The 14,011-nt window shown below is 51.5% G+C and overlaps 1 pseudogene; it reads left to right on the plus strand.

The window, feature by feature from the left end:
• The first annotated feature begins 5,434 nt into the window (after window positions 1-5,434).
• LOC125525228 lies at window positions 5,435-11,048 on the plus strand (annotated as a pseudogene).
• The last annotated feature ends 2,963 nt before the right edge of the window (window positions 11,049-14,011 follow it).

Below are 14,011 nucleotides of genomic sequence, written 5' to 3' on the forward strand. Positions count from 1 at the left end.
AATTGTGAAAACACAAGGATATCTCCTAGCAAAGATCTTTTTGGCAGCAAGTAATTAAGAATTAATACGTGCTAGCCCCCCCCCCCCCCCCCCCCTCCCCCCCTCTTTATATTCCTGGTCAGAACACAATTTTCAAATCTGTGTTTGCTCTTCGTCTCCACAGTCCAGACTCCCACCGGACTACCCCACATCAGCAGGAAAAACAAATCACCCCAGGGCTCCCTGCCAAGCATCCCCCCTTCTACACTACCGAAACCAGGTTTGCTTTCATCTTCCTTCCTTGAATATATTCTCCTCATCCCATTTCTGCTTCCTCATCTTACAAACCTGTTTGGTAACTTGGGCAAGATCGAGAAGGAGGTATGGGGAAAACATCACCGATTCCTGCTGACAAAACCACAGAGAAAAAAACGGAGCTACCTTATGACAAAGAAGCAAATTTAGTTGATAGTGAAAGAACTATCAGCGATGATTTTATGGGGATCGCATACGGTGGTAGCCAAGCCCAGGATGACGACCTGGAAGGAGATTCTGCTACTGTATTACCTGCTGTCGGACGGAAGGAATCGAGATCTGTTGGGAGCACTGTTGTAAGCACAAAATCTTTACCAGTGGCACAACCAGGAGACTGCGTAGGTATATCTCTCCCTGAGTGGCTGAAGGTTATAGATTCAGGAGCAGGGATATGGACAACTGTTAAACAATTTCGAAAAGATGGGAAGCAGTATGACAAGGTTAGTATACTCATGTTCTGCTGCGCTCTTTCCACTGATAATTTTTGTTGCTTGCTAATCATCTCATAGGATATGGAGTGTTTGCACAATGAACATATAGACCGAATGATAAATTAGTTAGATTAAGAACCATGTGTTTTGCTTTAGTTATCTTATAGATTTTTGATCTTTTGCGTCAGAATAATATTCTGCATTTGTTTCTGCACTATTTTGTATTTCGTTTTGCACAACCATGCACATATGTGAAACAAAACATAGGGCTCATCGATATCATGCTTTTATAAAATTCTCTTTTGTACTGACTGGTTAAACTAATTTACATTAATTCGACTTATCATCTGACATTATACAATCTGATGCCGTAATTTAAAAAATATAATATCAAAATAATGCATGAACTACATGTTATTCTTTGGCGTTTAACTATACATCTGAATTCGTCATAGCATTTAACCCAGAATTCAACCAGTGTGAGTTTGATCTGTCCACACACTTTTGGATGCTCACTTGTTATAGCCTTTAACCGTAATTCATATGAACATGCAACGCATAAGGAACTTTTAGTATAGAATTCTCGATTGTCTGCTCTCACCACAACATTTTCCCTCTTGTTTATTAATAAATAACAACTTATTATTTTATTACAATAGTAGCTTTCACCTTTTGTATTCTCTATGCAATGTTACGTACACGTTGAATCGTATAGTATATGTTAAATTAACAATATCTTTTTTCCTCATTTCAGTACTACATTCACAAGGAATATAGTCACAGATTCTCCTCCAAACCCAACGTTCTTGAGTTCCTATCAAAAAGAACTGTGAAGGGGGTGCTTATCAAGAAGGTACTTAATTACTTAACTTCAAAACATATAGTAATTGTACAAACATACATATGATTTTGTATTTTCCGTATATATTTACAAGTGTAAATTTCGTATGGTATTCTTTTTTTGGACAGAGATCAGCTGATACTTCCACGGACAATCATGGTATGTGTAATCTGACCAAGGCATTTGAATATATTTGTCTACAATTATTGTGTGGAATACTCAAACATAGACTGCAAATATAATCCATATCATGGATGGAAATAGGCATGTACATGATCACAACATAAATAATCGGTAGTCCAATTACTCAACCAAAGTTAATATATGAAACGACATTATTTTAGGTTATCTCGTGACATGAAAAAAGAACTACTTTATACAAATATTACATGGGAACCCTCCACATGATCAGGTACATAGTTTTACAGTAATATTAATTACTTAATTTCAAATAATTTCCGTATATCATCCCGTCTAGATGAACAATCATGCTAGCCACAAGTTCAAGAAATACTTATGGTCAACAAATAGTAATTTTGAATAACTCATGGAGGATGTAACATGTTAGTGGTGTTCAACACTTTGACACCCTTGAAATCTTTTGTGCTAGCAATATTTTGGCAATAATTTCACATACAAATCCATACATCAAGATACTTAATATATTAATGTGAAAACATCTTCCTGAGTCTACTTGCACATATGCATTATTCATTGGTATTTTTTGCATCACAATTTCCTTTTATTATTTGGATTTATAGCAAGATAAAAAAAATATCTAGCTACAATGTTTGCAGATAATAGACGGGCCACCAAAAGGCAAAGGATGACAGCGCCAACTTTAAGTAATCCTACTTCCATACCACCTAGGTTTCTCTAATTTTGAGAGGTTGCTACTTGTAGTGTTGTTCAGTATTTCAGACTAGCTTCACGGTCATGTATGCTAGTAGTTATTTTGAGAAGAATTTCATGAAAAAATGCAACAAGTCAACAATCACTTATAGTTCATGATGATTCCTAGTTGCATGATCACTAAACATTACACACCTTCTCAGTGTAGAGGTTGTTATCTTGATATGTATCTATTAGATGCTATTATCTGTGATCATTGGGTAAAGAATATTTGTTGCTCATGGCTAGATTTAATACTTATATTAATACAACAACATTGAGAAAAAGCCAATATTTATTAAAACAAATCATAAATTTCATATTAAAGGTTTCTGACTAGTTTGAATGGACGTGTTCTGCAATTATATAATACGTCTATGTTCATACTATTTTACATGAAATGTGCAGGTTCGAGTTTATCGACGGGCGGACGAACAGCACCAACTTCTACAAAACTTCCACATGGTTTTGTGTAATTTCATGAAGAGTGCATTGAGACATTCAAGATTATTTATAGTGCCAGAAATATGTTGGATGCAACGTTATTGGAAAATTAATATGTAATCTTGTAGTATATGTGATACTTGGTGGTGGTTGTTGAGGAATTATTTAATTAGACTGTTATATTTTGCATAATTATTTAATTAATTAGTACTTATTTGATAAATGAGTACATACCTTTAATCCTAAAAAGATTATTAGTCAGTCCTCCATTAGCGGAAGCTGCATCGTTATGAATGTCCACAATAGGGAAATTTTGACAATGGAATACATTCGTAGAAATATTTTGGTTTTCTCATAAGATTTTGCAGTCCCTAATCCAACCTATTTTAGCCACTATGAGTAGTGACGGACACTTCTCAATGCATGGCGAGGCTAGTGCACCAACTGCACTCACACAATGCAAGAAACTCATTCCTTATCTCCCTGGGACGACTGAAGGAGACCATCACACTATTGTAGTTAGTCACTTGTACCAATGATATATGTCCGACCATAAATAAAGAAGCTATGGTCCTAAAAATTCGTACTACTCTAAGAGCATGTACAAGAGGACCTAGTAAAAGTGATCCCCAAACATCCGCGGACGCGTTCAAGAGCTGGTTGCACTTCACGTCAGCCTCGTGGCTGAAGCAACGGTTCGCTGCCACCTTCTCCTCGGATTGGATGGACTCGAGGTTGGCCTGTGTTAGACGAATAAGCCGCGGCTGCGGCCAGGACGCGTCGGCGCGCTGGTGCACCGGCCAGATTAGCTAGTGCATGCACATAGTTTTTTTTTTAAGAAATTGTTCATTCAAATCACGAATCAGTATAGAGTAGGTGACCCTTACAAGCACACTGAAACGTAAAAACAAAAGACCATGAACACCTAGAGCACCCTAAGACAACCATAACACAAGAAGATCGCCGGAGCCCTGTGTCATCATCCCTGAATCTTGAGAGAAGACACCTGCAGCAGAAGGATCTGCAACTAGTCGCACAGGTCATCATCTTCGACCACGGTACAATTGCCGCCCAGCTGCTTCCTCTTTTCTTGACACCAGCGCTGAGAGGGCATGGATATCAATCCAACACACCTGCAACAGCCGTCGCCATCTTTGGCTTTGAGTACCGCAAAAAGTGTCCCTTCCGGAAGGAAGAGAACTCGAGTCATCCGACCGGTCCAGCACCGCGGCCGGGCCATCCGCCCGGGCAAAGCAGGATCTCCCACCAGCATCAGCGCAGAGGAAGGAGAAGAACAGCAGCAGCAAATCGTACCAACAAGGAAGAAGAAAGGTCTTCGTCTCCTTACCTCCATCGCCCATCTGAGGATCCAAACGGCCAGTGCCAATGGACCTCCAACCACCATAGCCCGCGACCTCGACGAGATCCGGGGATCCCCAACACCGCTGGCTCCTAGACGAAGGCAAAAGCCTCGCCTGACCGCGAACGGAGCCCGGAGAAACTTATTCTGACGCGACACCACCGCAACGGCCTCGGCAGCGTCTCCGTTAACCCTAACCCTACCACACACACACCTAGTGAACAGACCCGAGGTTCCCCCTCCCTCCCGCCGCCGGGGCGGCCGACGGAGAGAGAGGGAATCGGCGGCGTCACCAGCGGCGCGCAAGGGACCCCTGGTCGCCTCCTTGATCGCCTCGAGAGCGATCCAACTTTTCCGGGAGTTAGTTGTTCGCGCGTATCGGATTCAGCTGTTAACGGGGCTCGAAACCGCTCCAAAGCCCCGAGCACGTCCAGTGCATGCACATAGTTAGCAGGTAGTTAGTGCGTGTGTGTAGTTGCACTAGGTAGTGGACGGTGTAGCAGCCGGGTCACGTGTATGACCGAGGGAGTGTGCGTGCGTTGGACTGCTGGCGATGAAGCCCGAGGACTGACCGAGTCCAGGCCGTTGGTGGCCGCGTCGTCCGCATACGGGCGCGCGAGCCAGGTACGGCATGGGGCGCGGGGGGACGTGGGTACGGCATGGGGCGCGGGGGGGCGTGGGCTTGTGCGTACGAGCGTGCGTATAAACCACGAACGTCTCTGTTTATCGCTGCAGCAGCTGAGTTCGTGCTCCGGAAAAGAAACAGGGGCCGTTCGTGTGGACGGCGGCGTACGTGCGCGGGCAAAATCCTGCTTCAGGTCTTCTTTCTTCTACCTTCGTCCAGCTGTGAGAGAGAGCTAGCTAGGGCTGCGCCAACAATTGGTATACGGAGCTTCAGTTCGGGCGTTCACCGGCGACCATGGCGCTCGACCCACATGGTCCAGGCGCGGGCGGATCGGCGATGATGGCGATGCCGATGCTCACCGTGGACTACTACACAGTGTGGGCAATCAAGGCGCATGCGTTCCTCGACGTGCACACTGTGTGGGAGGCGGTGGCGCCGGGCGACACGGCAGTGAACGCGCAGGACAAGACGGCGCGCGCGTTGCTCCTCGGGGCGTTGCCGGAGGATGTGCTGCTGCAGGTGTCGACGAAGCTCACCGCTAGGGAGGTATGGGACTTCCTGAAGGTGAGGTTCGTCGGCGCCGATCGGGTGCGCACGGCGAGGCTGGCGACGCTACGCGGCGAATTTGACCGGCTGAAGATGGCGGACGGCGAGAAGCTCGTGTACGGCAGGAGGCTCGCGGCGAGGTACACCAACCTCGGGGAGCTGCTAGGCGACGGAGCACTTGTCAAGCAGTTGATGGATACAGTGCCGGATCACCTCTTCCCCGTCGTCGCTGGCATCGAGCAGTTCCACGATGTGACGATGATGGCGTTCGATGAGGCGCTCGGGTGGCCGCGCGCGTTCGACGAGCGGGTTCGGCGCCGTGGACAAGACGATGGCGAGCGCGGGGGTGAGCAGCTCCTCAAGATGGCGGCGCAGTGGGCAGCGCGGGAGTGTCGACACGGCGGTGCTCGGGACGACAACGACGACAAGAGCGTGGCGTCGAGCAGCAGCGGGAACCGCGCGCGGATGTTAAATATATGGTTTTGTGCATGTATATTGTATAGCCTAGCCCACCTTCTAGTCATTGTATAGTTGACATTGTGGCCCACCTTGTACTCCATATATACGTGCGCTTTGCACCGATCAATACATCGTGAAGCATTGTCAAACTCTCGTTTCCAACATGGTATCATACCTAAGATCCTAAAGCTAACCCTGTGCCGCCGCCGCCGCCCAACACCACCGCCGCCGCCGTCGCCGCCGCCCAACACCACCGCCGCCGCCGTCGCCGCCGCGTACCCCACGCCACGCGACCGCCGCCCCGCTTCCACCCCCCAACCCGCCGCGCCGTCCTTCGGCCACGCCGCCTCCCATCCGCCGCGCCGCTTCTCGCGTGACGCCGCCGCCCTCGTCTCCCCATGGCCTCCCCTGGCTCCTCCGGCACCACCCGCAGCCGCCGCACCAATCCGTTCGAAGGCCCCGATCCCGTCGTCAACCGCGACCTCAACATCCTCGCTCGGGTTCCGGTCGTCCTCGACCACCTCACCTCCACCTACTATGCATGGAAGACTTACTTCTCCCTTGTGTTCCGGGAGTACAACATCCGGGATCACATCGATGGCTCCGTGGATTCCCGCTTCATGGAGGACGATGAGGAGTGAATGTCCATCGACGCCATACTCATTCGTTGGTTGTACACCACCATCTCGAAGGACCTCTTCCACACGGTGGTCTCCGCCGACGATGATGCTCACGCCGTTTGGACCAAGCTCAATGGCCTCTTCACTGACAACGCGGTCCAACGCAAGGTTTTCTTGCACAGCAAGTTTTTTGGGTGCCAGCAGCTTGACTCGTCTGTCGATGATTACTGCATGCGCCTCAAGAAGCTTGTTGACGAGCTCCGTGACCTTGGTGAGAAGATCTCTGACGAGCTCCTCCTCAGCACCCTCATCGCCGGCCTGAGCGATGATTTCGGGAACGCCGCCTCTAACATCCCTCTCATCACCAACCCGACGTTCCCCAAGATCGTCGCCTACCTGAAGTTGGAGGAGAGGCAGATGCGGATGTCACACACCCGGGCCACCCACACCGCCCTCACCGCCGGTACTCGCGGCGGTGCGCCGCCCACCGCCACGCCGAGGCCCGCCCCGGGCCCCTTCCAGGCGCCGCCGCCGCCCGGGTTCCCCTACCCGCAACTGCAGCCGGCTCCTCCGCCGCCTCCTTCTGAGCAGCAGCAGCAGCGTCGCTGGGGTCGCCGTGGCCGCGGTGGCCGAAAACTGCAGCAGCAGTAGCCGGCTGCACCCGGTGGGGCGCCGCGCCAGCAGCAGCCGCAGCTCCCCCCGGTGCCCTGGCAGGCCGGCCAGAACCCCTGGACCGTGGTTGTGCACGCGTATTCCATGCCTATACCGTGTGCCCCTGCTCCGGGCCTTTTCGGGGCCCGCCCGGCCGCTCAACAGGCGCTTCACGCGGCCCCTCAGGCGTACCAGACCGTGCCGCTCTACGGCCCCTCTGCGGTCTATGGGCTACCTCCGGCCAGTGGGTTTGTGGCGCCCCCGCCTCAGCCGGCGGCGCCCGCCTCGGCTCTCCCACCGGCGCCTTCGGACCCCGCGCTCCTAGCGGCCGTCCACACGCCCCCACGCCGCAGCATTACACTGGCGGTGGCGACTGGTATATGGACACCGGAGCCACGGCTCACATGGCTGCCAACCCCGGTAACCTTCTTGCCGCTCACCCCGTTCACACACTGCTCGCATTACCATGGGTGACGGTTCTTCCATGCCTATTACTCATGTTGGACATGCTGCTTTTCCTTCTAATTCCATGCCATTATATCTTTCTAATGTGCTTGTCTCTCCTGACATCATTAAAAATCTTGTTTCCGTTCGTTCTCTTACACGTGAAAATCCTGTTACCGTTGAATTTGACATGTTTGGCTTTTCTGTTAAGGATGCCCGTATCCAGATGGTGCTCCACCGATGTGACAGCCCCGATGAGCTCTACCCGGTCCACTCATCTACCTCCTCCGTCGCTGCACCCATGGCGCTTTCCGCCGGAGTGGACTTTGGCACGCTCGTCTCGGTCATCCCAACATCGCCACCCTTTGTCATATTCTTCGGAGTTTTTCATTCACGTGTAATAAGATCGACGATCACACTTGTCATGCTTGTCGTCTCGGCAAACATGTTCGTCTTCCTTTTAGCACTTCCTCGCATGTCGCATCATACCCGTTTTATTTAATTCATAGTGATGTTTGGACCTCTCCTGTTGCAAGTAACGTGGGCTATCTTTATTACCTTGTCATACTTGCTGATTTTTCGCACTATGTGTGGACCTTCCCGTTGCGGCGAAAGTCGGACTCTGTTGCCACTCTCATCGCTTTTTACTCTTATGTCTCCATACAGTTTAGGCGTCCCATTCATGCCTTGCAAACAGACAACGGGAAGTAGTTTGATAACCTTGCGATCCGCAACCTTCTCGCCACACACGGCACGATCTTTCGTCTCACTTGCCCGTACTCTTCGCAACAAAACGGCCGCGCTGAGCGTGTGCTTCGCACTCTTAATGATTGCGTTCGCACCCTCCTCTTTCATGCCAACGTGCCAGCACATTTTTGGCCCGACGAGCTCGCCACCGCATCACTACTCATTAACATTCGTCCTTGTCGCACTTGCGGGAATTTTGCACCTCATCACCTCTTGTTTGGCACGCCACCTTCCTATGCCGACCTCCGCATTTTCGGTTGCCTGTGCTACCCCAGCATCGCTTCCACTGCTCCTCATAAGCTCGCACCTCGGTCTGTGGCCTACACCTTTCTCGGCTATCCCCCCAACACCAAAGGCTACCGCTGCTATGATCCTATCTCACATCAGGTGATCACTTCACAACACGTTTACTTTGATGAGATGGTTTTTCCGTTTCAGCAGATACCTTCGTATGTTGCGGCTTTGCCCGCTCCCATGCCTCTCTTGGGCCGCCTCCCGGCTTTGAGGGTGCCCCCCCTCGCCACGGGTCGAGTTTCTCCCCGGTTGGCTGCCCTAGGGGCCGCACCTCCCTCGGCGCCCGCGACGCCCCTGGCGTCCCTGGCCTCGACCACACCGGCGGCCTGGCCCGCCGCCTCGCCCGCGGTGGCCTCACCCGCGGCCGCTTCGCCCGCGGCAGTCTCGCCCGCCGCCTTGCCCGCGGCGGTCCCGGAGGAGGCGGGCACTTCTTCGTCGTTGCCCGTCTCCACTCCGGACCCGCTGCCCCGCCCAATGACTCGCTCTCGGGCTGGCACCCTCTGACCGAGCACGCGGTACCCCAGCGATGAGTACCTTCTCGCTGCTTCCGTCTCAGAGCCGTCTCCTCTCCCATCGTCAGCTCGTGCCGCCCTTCGGGATCCTCATTGGCTCGCTGCGATGCAGGAAGAGTTCGACGCGCTCCAGCGGAACCGTATCTGGAAGCTCGTCCCTCGGCCGCCCCGTGCCAACATCATCATGGGGAAGTGGGTCTTTCGGCACAAGACTCGTCCGGATGGCACTCTCGAGCGCTATAAAGCTCACGGGGTGGTTCGGGGTTTTCGGCAACGCGCGGGCGTGGACTTCACCGACACATTTGCCCCAGTTGTTAAACCAGGCACGATCTGCACCGTGCTCCAGCTAGCCGTGTCCCGAGCTTGGCCTGTGCATCAGTTGGACGTGTCCAACGCCTTCTTGCATGGCCACCTGGCTGAGCAGGTGATCTGTGAGCAGCCCACCGGCTTCGTCGACGCCATGCATCCAGATCATGTGTGCTTGCTCTCCCGTTCACTTTACGGGTTGAAGCAGGCACCTTGGGCCTGGTACCAGCGCATCGCCGCCTTCCTACAGACGCTCGGATTTACATCGACTCGCTCCGATGCGTCCTCTTCGTGTATCATCACGGAGTTGACATGGCCTACTTGCTGCTGTACGTCGATGACATCATTCTGACGGCATCCACTATCGCGCTTCTTCAGTGGCTCACTGCTCGTCTTCGCAATGAGTTTGCCCTGAAGTACTTGGGTCCTCTGCATTACTTCCTTGGCATTGAGGTGGTTCGGCGGCCAGATGGGTTCTTCCTGCATCAGCAATGCTATGCCCATGAGCTTCTCGACCGAGCTGGCATGCTTAACTGCAAGCCCGCTCCCACGCCCATCGACACCAAGGCCAAGGTTTCCGCTATGGAGGGTTCGCCTGCATCTGATGCAGCATTCTACCGCTCCATTGTGGGCGCCTTGCAGTACCTGACCCTGACGCGCCCCGACTTGCAGTATGCTGTTCAGCAGGTCTGTCTTCACATGCATGCTCCGCGCGACTCTCACTGGACTCTGGTGAAGCGTATCCTCCGATACATACGCGGCACACAGTCCTTGGGACTTACGTTGACGGCCTCCGCCTCCACCGACCTCGTCGCCTACTCTGATGCGGACTGGGCCGGCTGCCCAGACACACGGCGCTCCACCTCGTGGTACTGTGTCTACCTTGGGTCGTCCCTGATCTCTTGGTCCTCCAAGCGACAGCCCACCGTCTCCCGCTCGAGTGCCGAGGCTGAGTATCGAGCAGTGGCTAACGCCGTTGCTGAATGCTCTTGGCTCCGTCAGCTGTTCCAGGAGTTGCTTTGTGATGTTCACAAGGCCACGCTCGTCTACTGCGACAACACCTCCGCCGTCTACCTCTCCGCCAACCAGTCCACCATCGTCGAACGAAGCATATTGAGCTCGATATACACTTCGTTCGTGAGCAGGTGGCTCTTGGGCGCATCCGGGTCCTCCACGTCCCGACGGCGCAGCAGTTCACCGACGTCATTACAAAAGGACTGCCTACTTCTGTCTTCGAGGAGTTCAGGTCCAGTCTTTGCGTCTCCGGTGACGCTTCGACTGGCGGGGGGGGGGGGGGTTGAATATATGGTTTTGTGCATGTATATTGTATAGCCTGGCCCACCTCCTAGTCATTGTATAGTTGAGGTTGTGGCCCACCTTGTACTCCATATATACGTGCGCTTTGCACCGATCAATACATCGTGAAGCATTGCCAAACTCCCGTTTCCAACAGCGGACGCTGCTACAAGTGCGGCGAGCGAGGCCACTTCAAGAGGGACTGCCCCAAGCTGTGGAGGGAGCCGGCGGCGGAGTGCGCTGTGCTGGCGGATGTCGTCGAAGTCGAAGACGGCGGACTCCTCTAGGCCACGGCTTAGGGGATGAATGTTAGACGAATAAGCCGCGGCCGCGGCCAGGGCGCGTCGGCGCGCGGGTGCACCGGCCAGATTAGCTAGTGCATGCACGTAGTTAGCAGGTAGTTAGTGCGTATGTGTAGTTGGACTAGGTAGTGGCCGGTGTAGCAGCCGGGTCGTGTGTATGACCGAGGGAGCGTGCGTGGGTTGGACTGCTGGCGATGGAGCCGGAGGACTGACCGCGTCCAGGCCGTTGGTGGCCGCGTCGTCCGCGTACGGGCGGGACGGAAGCGCGAGCCAGGTACGGCATGGGGCGCGGGGGGACGTGGGCGAGTGCGTACGAGCGCGCGTATAAACCACGAACGTCTCTGTGTATCGCTGCAGCAGCTGAGTTCATGCTCAGAAGAAGAAACAAGAGGCCGTTCGTGCGGCCGGCGGCGTACGTGCGCCCGGGAAAATCCTGCCGTGTCCTTCTCGTTCTTCTTTCTTCTACCTCCGTCCAGCTGTGAGAGAGAGCTAGCTAGGGCTGCGCAAACAGCCTGTTGCTCTAGCTCCTCCTCGTCCTGGGCAAGCAACTCAGCCAGTGTGTACTCTATGCTAAATCAGGCCTGCTCCGGCACGGGTTCCTCCTACTCCTCATCTGACGGTGGCTCCTCCTCCTCCTCCACCTATTCCATCTTGTCCAGCATCTCCACCTTCTCCTGCTTCAGCGGATGCTCATCTGAACTTTCCAGCCCCGGAGGAAGGCAGGCCACAACGCACGCTATGAGGAACTCCTCCATGGCACACATCTGTTCTTGGATCTCTACCCGGCGCTCCAGGATCAGCATATTGTAATATGTCACACTCATGCAGACCATGATGGCAGCAGGAGGGCGACGGTGGAGCGATGTCATGAATGCGTCCTTACATCCTCATCTAAAGAAGAGGAGGCGCCCATCGGATAGATGGGTCTTGGCCCCGCCCGTCATTCCGATGTAGCGGACGCGTGCTGGAGCGTCCGGATGTCCCTGTATCCTCCTCGCATTTGGATTGTGTATAGGAGGTGGTGGTCAGCCCACATGTTTGGGTTGGATGTGCGCGGACAAGTTTGGTGGAAATTCGATGTCCATGCAGTTACCGCGCAGGCCACTCAGACGTTTGGGCAAGATACGTGGGCTGCGTTTGTAGATGATCTAATAGCATGGCTACATACATACTTGCAGAAATAAAACAACATGAATCAATTCATTTCTATAAGCACATATAGCTTGTTACTGGTCAGACACTATTACTAATTTCATACAAGATAGTGGCATACGTGGTAGTTCTTATGCACATATAGCTCATTAGCACGTAGAATGAGCTAGCTAGCTGCAGTGGAGCATGTAACTACAAACAAGACACTAGTAGGAAAACCATTACTACTCATATAGAGGATGCTGGAGTAGCACCTTCCTAGGCTCGTCAAGGGCAAAGAGAGGCTCTTGGCCATCCGTTGACCCTTGGCTTGCGGTGGGACACTAGTAGAAAACCGGCCTTTTGTCCCGGTTCATAAGGGCCTTTAGTCCCGGTTCCCGAACCGGGACTAAAGGGTCGTTACTAATACCCTCACCCTTTAGTCCCTGTTCAAACCAGAACCAGGACAGATGGGGCTCCACGTGGGCGCTGCCGGCAGCCCAGGCAGGGGGGCCTTTAGTCCCGGTTCAAGACGTAAACCGGGACCAAAAGACTTCCACGCGGCAGCAGCTGGCTGGAGCTGAGGTTTTTCTTTTTTTTTTTAAAAAATGGCTGTTTTAGGGGTTTAGGGGGTTATTTTTAGGTTGTTATTAGCTAATTAATAGAGAGAAGTGTCCTCTCTTATGTCCGTGCTTGGTCGACGCTACGTACTACACATACGTATAGAGAGGACTAGGCACGCTAACTAGCTAGTAAGCAAACGAAGGAAACAGAAGATCGTCATGAACATATATGCATACAGAGAGAAGTGATATCGACCACCTCTCCTTCTCCGAGAGATTGGTCGAACAACAAGTTCTCGTATATCTATCGTCCGACACTACCGGCTACATATATACAATAATTATTTTTTACACATATAATCTCTTAAATTATGGACGCGTGGTCCACATAGTATTCTCCGTCTTCAGCGATCACGTGGTCAAGAAAGAATGCCGCCAATTCCTCTTGAATTGCTCGCATGCGATCTGGTTCTAGGAGTTCATCCCGCTGCCGAAACATCTAATTTGAAGAAGGTGGTCAATACATATATATATATATATATATATATATATGAATGAATGAAACTCAACACAAATGATGGTAATAAACAAAAATTGTGAATATTATTTCTTACGCACTTCATATTGTTTCTCAGAGTACCCGCCCCGCTCACAGGTCGTGTGGCGGATGGACTCGCAGACGTAGTATCCACAGAAATCATTCCCTTGTTCCTGCCACAACCACTTTACAAGAAATAGAGGTCAATCAAACAGATAAGCAAGAATGCCAAATGGTATTGATGAAACTAGCGCTTGAATCAATAGCTAGGAGACGCGTGGAACATGGTACTATAGTACTTACTTTCGGGTATCTAAATTCCAGCTCCTTCGGGAGTCCCGGGGATTTTGTGCTGAATTTTCTCCAAACACTGCAAGACAAAAGAAAACAATTACTTGATATCAGGAAATGAACAAATTTGCTGATATGCTGGATAATGATCGATTTAACTTACTTCTTGAGGATTTCAGTCATGTCCGCATATTCCTGGGGATCTTTTCGTCTCGAGTCCAAGACAGTTACTACTCCCTGCTCAAGCCTAATCTCCAGGAGAATATAGTGGAAACTGCACACGCATGCATAACTCATCAATTACATTACTATAACCTGGACTAATATATAAGGGAAACCGAATATGCACAAGACAGCACTCACTTGAAGTTGTAAGGAAAGAGTATTATATCTTTGTGTTCATTTTTTTTGAATGATCGTAGCAA

The sequence above is a fragment of the Triticum urartu genome, chromosome 7 (genome assembly GCF_003073215.2).
Source record: "Triticum urartu cultivar G1812 chromosome 7, Tu2.1, whole genome shotgun sequence".
Lineage (NCBI taxonomy): Eukaryota > Viridiplantae > Streptophyta > Magnoliopsida > Poales > Poaceae > Triticum > Triticum urartu.